This window comes from Girardinichthys multiradiatus, chromosome 9 (assembly GCF_021462225.1).
Source record: "Girardinichthys multiradiatus isolate DD_20200921_A chromosome 9, DD_fGirMul_XY1, whole genome shotgun sequence".
NCBI classification, from domain to species: domain Eukaryota; kingdom Metazoa; phylum Chordata; class Actinopteri; order Cyprinodontiformes; family Goodeidae; genus Girardinichthys; species Girardinichthys multiradiatus.
This window is the reverse complement of record NC_061802.1, coordinates 19,136,700-19,149,516: the sequence shown is the minus strand read 5'-3', so window position 1 is coordinate 19,149,516 and position 12,817 is coordinate 19,136,700.

The window sequence follows — 12,817 nt, the reverse complement described above, 5'->3', positions numbered from 1 at the left end:
CTAAACTTAGTATTTTCAAGGGCAGTGTTCTACTGTTACAGATTAACAGAAAGCACTTGAATCTACTAAGAACTTTTATCAACATTGTACCCAATCCTCCAATTTACACAGGAAAACAATTATATTAATGGTAAGGAAAGCTTTATTTAAAAATATAGTTTGTGTTTAGATGCTACTTATTTGTCTGCATGCTTCTGATCAATGTTAACATCTAACATGTTTACTTAAAATGTATTTGTCTTTTAATTTTCTTAGCTCCTTTGTTTCATTTCAGCATTTTTATCCACCATTAGCACTTGTAACCCTAGACCATCTTTGTTAAAGGGCATTACTGGAACTTGTATACATATAAAGAGCTCATATCAACATTGTTTAAATAAAACTATGGCTATGCATCAAAGTTGATTGTTAATGCATGTGGAAAACTGATTTATTCTTTTATATATATATATATATATATATATATATATATATATATATATATATATATACACTGCTCAAAAAAATAAAGTGAACACTCAAATAAAATATCCTAGATCTGAACGAATGAAATATTCTCATTGAATACTTTGTCCTGTACAAAGTTGAATGTGCTGACAACAAAATCACACAAAAATCATGAATGGAAATCAAATTTATTAACCAATGGGGGCCTTGATTCGGAGTCACACACAAAATTAGAGTGGAAAAACACACTTACAGGCTGATCCAACTTTGATGTAATGTCCTTAAAACAAGTCAAAATGAGGCTCAGTATTGTGTGTGGCCTCCACGTGTCTGTATGACCTCCCTACAGCGCCTGGGCATGCTCCTGATGAGACAGTGAATGGTCTCCTGAGGGATCTCCTCCCAGACCTGGACTAAAGCATCCGCCAACTCCTGTACAGTCTATGGTGCAATGTGACGTTGGTGGATGGAGCGAGACATGATGTCCCAGATGTGCTCAATCGGATTCAGGTCTGGGAAATGGGTGGGCCAGTCAATAGCTTCAATGTCTTCATCTTGCAGCTGACACACTCCAGCCACATGAGGTCTAGCATTGTCCTGCATTAGGAGGAACCCATGGCCAACCGCACCAGCATATGGTCTCACAAGGGGTCTGAGGATCCTGGGTCCTAGTGTTCTTTGGCAAATGCCAAGCGTCCTGCACGGTGTTGGGCTGTGAGCACAACCCCCATTTGTGGACCTTGGGCCCTCATACCATCCTAATGGAGTCAGTTTCTAACCGTTTGTGCAGACACATGCACATTTGTGGCCTGCTGGAGGTCATTTTGCAGGGCTCTGGCAGTGCTCCTCCTGTTCCTCCTTGCACAAAGGTGGAGGTAGCGCTTCTGCTGCTGGGTTGTTGCCATCCTACTGCCTCCTTCATGTCTCCTGGTGTACTGGCCTGTCTCCTGGTAGCACCTCCAGGCTCTGGACACTACGCTGACAGACACAGCAAACCTTGCTACAGCTCGCATTGATGTGCCATCCTGGATGAGCTGCACTACTTGAGCCACTTTTGTGGGTTGTAGAGTCTGTCTCATGCTACCACGAGTGTGAAAGCACCACCAACATTCAAAAGTGACCAAAACATCAGCCAGAAAGCATAGGTACTGAGAAGTGGTCCGTGGTCCCCACCTGCAGAACCACTCCTTTATTGAGTGTGTCTTGCTAATCACCAAAGATTTCCCCCTGTTGTCTATTCTATTTGCACAACAGCATCTGAAATTGGATGTCAATCAGTGTTGCTTCCTAAGTGGACAGTTTGATTTCACAGAAGTTTGATTTACTTGGAGTTATATTGTGTTGTTTAAGTATTCCCTTTATTTATACAATGTAATCAGGATTTTGACAATATGCATGGATCTATCAAACCACGTCATCCATATGGCTGCTATGGCTGCTATTTTGCATGTATGCCAGTGTTTTGAAAACAAGAAGCTCATAGTAGAAATAAAACTCACCAAAATCCTGAGTGTCCAACCTTTTGCAAATGTCTTCCTGGATGCTGTACTGACATGTCAAAATTAGTCCATTCTGCACAGATTAAAGACCAAACTATGTCAGCACAATAATCACAAAATGCCTGGAGAAGCTGCAGCTGACTTCTTTTCAGGATAACAGCACACCTTAAAATACAACTGAAAAAGAAAGTGTGCTTTGCATCATTCTCAAACTGCTATGAAGGCATGTTCAGACAGGACATGTAAATTAGCTACTTTGAAAGACGAGCTTATTCTGCCCCACCTCAGTGAATATAAAGAGTAATAAGTAAGAGTGAAGCAGCAACCTTTTTGAATACTACTACATTTGTTCCTTCTTTGCTCTTTTATTCCATAATCGGGAAACATTGTAAAGCAAATGTGTCAAATGGTCACTGTTTATGGTGAATATCTTTAAAAAATCAAATGTCACTTGTTCCTCCTGTACTCAGGTTTTATGAGCAATGGGAGGAGGAACAGAGTAATGCCTTAAATCTATAGCTGTATTACTATGAAGCAAGACAGTGCAAACCAGTTCACTACTTTGTTATTGCCCTGCTGTTCCCTAAACATACCACATTTATTATAAATGGATATAGATAAAGTGAGTATTGAAGTCAGTCAATCATTTTCTACCGCTTATTCCATAGTGTGTCGCAGGGGAGCTGTTGCCTATCTCCAGCAGTCTATGGGCGGGAGGCGGGGTACACCCTGGACAAGTCACCAGTCCATCACAGGGCAACACACAAACAACCAAGCACACACACTCATACACAATTTAGAGTGACCAATTAAGCTAACAGGCATGTCTTTGGACTGTGGGAGGAAGCCAGAGTACCCGGTGAGAACCCACGCATGGACAAGGAGAACATGCAAACTCCATGCAGAAAGAGCCCAGGCCGGGAATTGAACCCAGGACCTTCTTGCTGCAAGGCAACAATGCTACCAACTGCGCCACCATATTGGAGTGTAGTGGTTTAAAATACAATTCCCTACAAGTTAGGTCACGGACAACACATTCAACAAGATGTTTTCCTTGAAAATGAATCCATTAAACCTTTTTGAGAGAGTTTTTTTTCTGAATATTCTATCCTGAATAAAAATGACTCCCTTAAAAATAAAATATTGAGGTTCGGAGCATATCCTTTTTGCATTTTCACCTTTCACCAATATAATTATCATCTTGGCCTACATGCTGTCATATTTCTTTCAGTAGCACATGGATTACAGTGCAATTCTGTCTTTCCCACAGTGCTTTAATTCTCCCACGTGATTATATAATTGATGGATTTCAGCTAACACCAATAAGTAAACATAAACCAGACAGCTTAGTGCCTGATTTTATCCATAATAAGTGATACTTATTGGATCTGAGAAGACAAAATTAAATTAACCCTGAGCCTCAGAAGACATAACAGCCAAGTAGATAGCAATAGTCCTGAGTGGGTGCCATCTGCTTTATTTGAATTGTTTTACCTGGTCGAGCCAACATAAGACTTGGCATTGTCGCGTTCTGTGGTTTAGAGTGACCAACGTGCAGACAAGAGCTAGGCAGCAGCATGTTTAAAGGAGTCTTCAGCTTTATTTCCAAGGTTCTTCCAAAACGAAGCACAATATTGCAGGTACTTAACAAAGACAAAAAGTCCATAACTCACAAAATTGGCTTAGCAAGAACATGGTACAAAAAGCACATAGACATGGGTGGAGAACGGAATGAACCAGCAAGGAACAAACAAAAACAAAGAGCTTATGAACAGAGGGAAGTTGAGTATGGACCAATGAGAAACTGAGGCAGGTAATCAGATGAGATGGAATTCAGGTGTTGACCAGGTAGTAGAGAAGAGAACTGAGGGAATGTGAATAGTTGCTAAGGTGACAAGGCTAGAAACAAAACATGAGGGAAACTAGATAAGACCATAACCAAAGAACCTGACTACAAAAACATAACTATAAATAACAAATAAGCTCAAGGAATAGAATTAAAAATTCTCCTCCTCACATATAAAGCCCTTAATGATCTAGCTCCATCATACATCAGAAATCTGATTGTTCCATATATTCCTAACAGAGCACTTCTTTCTCAGACTGCAGGTTTACTGGTGGTTCCTAGAGTCTCTAGAAGTAGAATGGGAGGCAGATCCTTTAGTTATCAAGCTCCTCTCCTGTGGAACCAGCTCCCGGTTTTGGTCCGTGAAGCAGACACCCTGTCTACTTTTAAGGCTAGGCTTAAAACTTTCCTTTTTGATAAAGCTTATAGTTAGAGTGGCTTAGGTTATCAGGGAGAGAGCCTTCCTCCCTCCTTGTTGGTTGGAGTAAGGGGGAGTCAGGTTTAGCCTAAACCAGCTCAGTTATGGTTGAGGTGCAAACACACCCTCCATTTCTGCTACCTGTATGACCCCTTCTCTTTTCCAATGGTTATAATTAGTCTGACAGAGAGAGGTATCCCGATCCTTGTGGTTTTTAATATAACAATGACCATCAGTGGGACCCTATGTGGGGTGCCTTGAGACGACATTGTTGTAAATAAGCACCGTTTAACTAAATAATCTGAACTGAAACTATCTCTGTAGTTATGCTGCTATAGGCTTAGGCTGCTGGAGGACATAACGACCACTTTCACTCTCTTCGGTACATTCTCACACTACTCTCCAATTCTGCATTATTTGCTGTTATTTCAGCTTTTAACTTTGTTCTCTCTTTTCTTTTCCTAGAAGCTACACCTGGTCTGGCTCTGTGTCTACCTGTGACACCTTTCTGGGGAGGGGAATCGTCCAAGCTTCTCTGGCAACAACTTAATGCTCACCCTCTACCGATGATCCACATAGCCCTGTCTTTTAGTGTTTAACCCTTTCTCTCTCCTAGACATGGCGATTGACTGAGCCTTTACTGTAACTAATTATATGTGCTCTCTTTCAGACTCTAACCTTGAAAACTGGCTCAGTTTATCTGTTCTTTCTTTCTAGGTGAAACGACTAAAGGAGCTACATCCATTAACATTTACTTTTCCTTCCTATAGAAAGGACTCCTGGATCAGTGCTTCTTTGTTCTCTTTGTGTTTCTGCTCTGTTCTCTCAAACCCCCAGTCGGTCGTGGCAGATGGCTGCTCACACTGAGCCTGGTTCTGCTGGAGGTTTCTTCGTGTTAAAAGGGAGTTTTTCCTCTCCGCTGTCGCTACATGCATGCTCAGTATGAGGGATTGCTGCAAAGTCAATGAAAGTGACTGCCCACTGTCGCTACATGCTCATCCAGGAGGAGTGAATGCTACAAGTCACTGACTGGATGCAATCTGCTGGGTTTCCTTAGATAGAAAAACTTTTTATCCAATTTTGAATAAATAAGTGAATCTGACTGCACTGTTCAATGATTAGGATTAATTGAAATGTATGTACCTGACTTTTGTGAAGTGCCTTGAGAAAACATGTGTTGGGAATTGGCGCCATATAAATAAACTGAATTGAAAATTTAATTGAATTGAAACAGAACTTAGCAAAACTATGGACAAAGATAATAAACCAAAAGAGACATAAGAACCTAGAATAATCATTAACTAAAGTAAACCGAGAAACTAGAGGGAATAGAAGAAACACCAAAACCTAATAATTAACAAAGAGCCCAAAAAGAAACCCAGACCATAAATAAAACCTAAACCACAGAAAGGGAACCAGGACGAGGAGGAACAGAGAAAATAAATTAGTAAACAAAGAGCGCAGGTGAACAAATATTTAAACATAAATAAACACAGATTTACTAAAAGGGAAAATAAACTAGAAACTGTATATATATATAATAATAATAGTTATAAGAAAACCATAACAAATAATAGACACTAAACTACTAAGAACTTAGAGAAATTCCAAACTAATAGAAAACACAAGACCACAACAAAACCAAAGATGTCGCTTCACGACAGGAATGTAATGATTCTGTGCCTAACGTGCCTAACGCTTCTCTAACACCTATGTGTGCTGGTGTTTTAATAATGTCACTTAGTGCCTAAAAGTAAAGAAAGAAGGGATTTTGTTCAGCATCAGGTCCTGTCATGTATATGAAGTATTTAGCCCCTTTTCCATTTTGCTTGTAGAAACCCCCCGGCTTTTGAAAGGCCAGGGCGTGCTTCTATACAAATTTACCCAGTTAATGTCACTTTCCCGGAGCCTTACTTTCACGGGTAGAAAACCTTTCAGATTTCCCCAGGTTTGTTAAAGGGGCATTTTTCTTTATGTGTCCTGTCCCACAGAATAGCATTAAGAATTGTTGTCTGAGTGCCAAGAAGAAGCCCAACAGATTTACTTTCAGAACTGGAGCATTATGACTTTTGCTATATTGCTACACTTGATTTGTATATAAAAAACCTTCAGAACATGAAAACTAACTACTTTAAAATTATTATAAATTGCTTTGAAATAATTTCACATGCAATGGACACGGATACAAAAACAAAAGAAAAAAAAAGATAGAGAGAGGCGGGCCAAAATGTTAAAAAGGAGAGAAGTAGATAAGAATAGTAGAAAGAAAGAAAAATAAAGAGAATACAAGATAACTCCCTAGAAGTCTGTTTCTATCAAATATAGTACCAACTATATATACCCAAAGTGTAGAATATGGTAGCTTAAAGGTCATGGAAACATGCAGCAGTAATTTTAAAATAAACACACTGTCTGAAATATGAATAGAACACTTTTTACATTTTCACTCTAGTTTACATAAACTGGCATCTCCTAACAGGTATGCTTGAAGACCCCCAGATATTTTGTCAACTTGCCAAATTATTTATTTTCACTTGGTGGGCATCGTTAATGATGAAAACCTCACATAATCTCACTTTGCGCTCCTGAACCGATACTTGGTTTTGTTGTTAGAAAATATTGTCCATAACATAAACATAAAAAGATGTGGAGCTCTGATTGAGACAGCAATATTCAAGTTTACATTAATACAAAAAGTGTTGTAATTATCAGCTTGTTTTAATGCCTTTAGTTATTAAGAATATAAGTTTAGAACTGCTGCTCTGCAATGAGAAGCTAAGGGGAGCAGAAGAATGCTGGATCGGAGCAACTAATACTATTGTAATAAATATATAAGCCAGAAAATAATGCAGAGGAACTGTTAAGCTGTGTATAAATCTTTTAAGAGGAACTCAGAATGCCAACCACAGTAACAGCAAACATCCAAGGCTAGATCAGGCAAGGTTTCCTTCTCCGGTACTCCGAAGCACACAGTCAAAAACCCCACTCATGCACCGCACACCACTGCAACCCAAAGGGACCGCTGCGCCTCATGGTGCAGCACACCACAAAGGAAGTAAGGAAGCTGTCCTTCCCTGGTCTGGTGTTGCTCACCAGGATTAGTAGACCGGTCCCATATAGTAAAAAACATTCAAACAAGACACAGTCCATAAAGTTTTAAAAAGTGCACTTAGCTTGCCAGTCTGTCGGTAAGACACCCCCGGTTGGGTTTAAGTATAGGAAGCCCCCTTCAGTTGGATGGATGCAGCACTGAATGTAAAGTTCAGGGGGAGTGACTCAGGAAAACTTTCCCCGAAAAATAGACATTCTAGTTACCCTGCAGTTCTGGCAGGCAGGTGAAGCTCCAATTTAGGTAGATGTAACACACCTCCATCAGACATGTAGGATCTGCCAGGGCACATCTAACACCCAGTTCCTTACTGCCTAAATGGGGCGATCAGCCTCACCTCCTTTCACAGGAACAACTCCCCTACCTAAATTTCTAAATTACCGTCGGCAGTGCTAATTGCTGTGAATGGCACCTTCTCTCATGGTGCCCAGCCAAAAAATGACAGGATAAAACACCTCCCTTGTCTCTGCTCCTGTTCCCTTTTATCTCCTTCCCCACAGGTGAATTCAACACTCATCAAGTTCTCTGCAGCAGCCATAGGACTTCCTATTGATCACACCATTAAAAAAATCTTGTGACACTGTTCCAATCTTGCTATATATGTTTGGGTACTTAAATGTCATGATGGTTTGCTCTTTATGTGAAGAAGTGAAGCATGTTTTGGAAAACAATAGGTTTCTGTCAGTTTTCCATTTCCATTTTAAATAAAACATGTATTGATCAGAAAACTAGATCTGAGTCCATCGGATGGGGACATTCCAAATTGAGAATTTTAGCAACCTTCTTTGAACCAGCTGACTGTCAATGACCAGCAACATGTGTCCGCGACACAACCAAATAATAAAAAAGAAAAACTCTGGTTACTGTGGTACATCCTGTGGCATCTCTGACATAAAGAAACATTTTCATGGTTTTTGAACTGTAACATTTTAAAACTATGGCATATCCTAAAAATGGCAACCAGGCCATGCCTAGATTACATAAAATTCTCCTCACCCATGAGAAAGGGTTAAAAACGGACTCATCCTCAAGTCAGACCTTCAAATCATATACTCTCATACAAACATGGCTCTCCTCTCCCAATCACGTTGTTCATGCTATTTTTCTTGATCACCTGAACTATCTGAAGCAGGGTGTTTCACAGGTTTCCACAGGCTGTCGTCTTTGTACTTCTCCACTGTTGCTCCCATTTGTTGACAGCTGTCACATTCAGACTCCTCAGAGCATGGTTGCCTGTGGCCTGGACTCCCCGTTTCTGTCCACTTGAAGAACATGTGTCACGTCCTGCTGCTGATCCGGTGTCCTAATGCAGAGGTTGCTGATTAGGGACCTCATCTTGCTACCTAAAAGTATTGGATCCTACTCCGTCCTCGGTGCGTAATGGATCTTAAGAGGAGGACACAAGCGAGTAAAATGTAACACCTTCTCAGGCCCATCCCCCACTGTTGCTACACAGTACAGTACCTCCGTAATACTTTCTATTATCTTAAAAGGTTCCTTGAAACATCTTTTAGTTTTGGACACAAACCCCTCCACCTAGCCTTATTCAAAACCCACACAAGCACTCCCTTTCAATAGCACAGCTGATTTACATCAAAATTGGACTTTTGTTGAAGAGAGGGTTTAGCCTGGTGTTTTTTCACTGATCCATCACTGTGGATAATGTCTGCGTTAACTTGACATATTCACTAACTGATTGGCACATGGCTTCAGCCCCCACATCCAACGTGACAACTACAGGAAGCACCATCTCTCCCCCAGAGAGAACCTTATAGAGGGTAAAACCAGTGCTGGCATGAACACTGCACCGATATGTCATCACATATGGCAGGAACACATCCTAGTTTAACTGGTTATCCCCCACAAACAAAAACTGCACAGATAGCAACGTGCGGTTAAATCGCTCAACAAACCATCCAACTGTGGATGGTATGTGGAATTCTTGTTTTATGAATGTTTAGGAGCTGATATGTCTCCCTGACTAAGATGACTATGACTCAAATGACCTCCCTTGATCTGAATGGAGGTTTGCAGGCTTGCAGGCTCTAAACCTGCAAACCCATTCTTCTGCCAGCATCTTTACTATTGTATGTGCCTCTTGGTTAGGTAAGGGTAATGCTTCAGTCACTTTGGGGAAATAATCTCCAATAACCATAATGTACTATTTTTGAACTGTCTCTGGTACTGGGCCCAAAACATCAAGTGCTACTATTTCATATAGTCTTAAAACCACGGATGTTTGGAGGGGATTGCAATGAGTTTTTCAGGAAGCACAGTCTACATTCTTGACACCATTCCTGGACATTATAAAACCACCCAAGCCAAAACAAGGTCTAATATTATTTTACCTTGTAACTTTTGAATCCCTAAATGGCCACCAGTTAGAGCATTTTGCAACTAAGACAACACTTTAGCAATCAAAGTTCAGCAAAGAACCACCTGTAGATCAGAATTTGCAAGGGGCAACCTTACCAGTCGGAACCCCCCCATTTGTAGTTGGGCCCACATAATCGCATATTTCTGCAGAGGTGAGTTTTGAGGAAGAGGCATCACTGTCTCCTTAAAATCTATCATCTGCCACAGTTCAATGTCTTCTCTCTGGGCCTGTGCAATTTCATCATCTTCAGGAGCACCCATATTTTCTTGGAAAGTTTGAGCCAATAGCTTCCCTTGCTGTACAAAGGGCTCGATGGCTTGAGGTTTGGGTGAAACTACTTGTTTACTAATAATCTGAGCTACACAGCTCTGAAAAGGAGGTAGCCTAGACAAAGCATTGCATTAGCATGTTCTTTCCCTGGTCTGCGGACAATCGTGTACTGGAAACTAGCCAACTGCTCCACTCACCTAGCCAGCTGGCCCTCCAAGCCCTGAAAGTTGTGTTGCCAGCTAAGGAAATTGGGATCAGTTTGCAGTATAAACTCTTTTCCCAACAGATGATCTTTGAAATATTTGGTAAACATAGCTATACTCAACAATTCTTTCTTAGTGGCAGCATAATTCCTTTTCTGATTAGAGCTCTGCTAGCATAAGCAATAACACACTCAACTCCATAATTTTCTTGTGACAAAACAGCACCGATACCTGCACCGTTAGCATTAATGTCTAGGATAAAGGACTTAATAGGGTCAGGAAAAGCTAAAACAGGAGCAGATATTAACTTGGCTTTCAAGTGTTCAAAAGTCTTTTGGCAGGCTTCAGGCCACTTAAAATGGCAACCTTTCTCAGTCAGCTGGTGGACAGGTTCTGCAAATCTTCATATAAACCGGCAATAATAGAATACCAGTCCAACAAAACTCCTGGCTTCTGTTTTTTGGAACTGGCCACTCTGTAATTGCCTGAATCTATGCAGGAGCAGCTCTTACCCCTTATGCTGAGATTATTTATTGCACTTTGAAGGCTTAATTTTTAAATTTGCAATTTGCAGTTTAAATAGCACCTCATCAAGGCATGACAGATGCTCTAAAATGTGTATCCAAACACAATAATATCATCAAGATATACTAAACAAGTTGTCCACTGTAAATCAGTGTCAAATCCATAAGCGGCTGGAAAGTACTGGGAGCACTGCATAAGCCAAAACTCAAAACACTAAATTCAGATAATCCTTCTTGTGTTACAAACACAGTCTTAGGCTTGTCCTTATGGTTGATAAATGTTTTTTTCTTTTTTCAAATGACAAACAGCCTGTTCTTCTGAAGCACCCAAACTCTTCTTATCCAACCCCAACTGTCTTTCAAGAGTATTTCAAAAAAGCAAGGAAATAAAGTATAAATTCTCTTTTCTGAGGCCCCACCCACTTCAATATTTAGATGCAAAGTTGTAACCTCCACACCCACCTTAAGTATCAACATATCATCTGTGACATTAACCACCTTGGGACCGTTTGTCGTTGTACCTCATAAACTAAGCGGGCCACCAAAACATTGTGATGATCAGAAATGAAGATGAAGGCTTCAACATACCTTCCACACACTCCCTAATGGGCTTGTGACCATGCCAGGGAGCATAGCTTCACTTTGGAATGGGACTGCAGTGTTAGATTTCATTACCATTAATCAAGGCTGCTCAGGATTTTTATAAAAGAGTAGCAGCATAGTTTGCCAACAAATCAAAATCCCAAGAGAATGTCACTAGAAGGATTATCAGTGACCAAATACTTGACCTTTAGGACAAGTGAGTCAAACTCGCACACTGACTGCCAATCATCCATTATCTTCAGTCCTCTACCATTGGCTGCAGATATAGTTCCAGTATATCCCATCAAGTCATCACTCCCTTTGTGATGGTTAGCCACAGTTTCTTGGGAATAATGGATCTGTCTGCTCCACTATCCACCAAAACCATGGATTCAAAATCCAGAATCTTGGCATTTACGTAACTAACATTTTTACTAGAGGAGCCCAGAGTCTGAGCAGTTAATATGGGGGTGGACATTTGGCATACTTTGCCTGCACGCTTCAGTTTCCCTGCAAATAGCAATGACAATCCCGACGCAAATCGATCACATCCACATTCCCAGCACATTCTCTGCCCACAGGTCCCCTGTCCAGTTCCGCCCTGAGAGGTAACACTCCTATTCTTCTGAGCTTTGCTGGTGTTTTGCAAAGCATGCACTGCTGACTGTATTGTTCCAACTTCGGCCCGAAGCCCCTCCATTGCTCTCAGTAATGTATTAATGCATTCATCAATCTTAGGCCGTTCAGTCACCCACCCTCAATGTAGCATCACGTGTTTTTCCAAATCCCGGAGAAGCTCCATTTCAACTGCTAACTGAATGGCAGAGTCCAGGGTTATAGGTTTTACAGCACGGAGACTAATAAATAAGTCACCTGTTGTGATATGAGTGAGAAACCGGTCTCTGGCCAACATGTCCTGAGCCTGTTCATCCATACAAAGGTATGGTTTAGATGCCAACCGCTTCAGTGCATTATCAAAATCCTGAGCAGCCTCATTAGGTAACCTCCTTCTATCCAAAAAAACAACCCTAATCCATTCTTCGCTATGAAATGGCTTCAAATACTTCGTCGTTGCTTCTTTTAGCCGAGAATAATCATTTCTGGCTTGAGCAAAGATTTAATTATAGACATCTCAAGCACAACTCATTCAGGTGGGCTGGCTCAGGAACACTCTCTCCGAAACAGACACTAGTTATTCTGCGGTCCTGGCAGGCAAGTGGATCTCCAATTGAAGTAGATGTAACACCTCCATCAAACGCATAGGATCTGGCTTAAATGGCACATCTGACTCCCAGTCCCCAACTGCCTTAAAGAGGTGACCAGCCTCTCCTCCTTTCACAGAAACAGCTCCCCTATCTAACTGTTTTCACCACCGGCAGTGCTATTTGCTGCAAACAGCACCCTCCCTCATTGTGCCCAGCCAAACAATGACAGGAAGAAAACACCTCCCTTGCCTCTGGTTCTGTTCCCTTTTATTTCCTTCCCCACAGATGAATTCAACCACTCACCGAGTTCTCTGCAGCAGCCACAGGACTTCCTCTT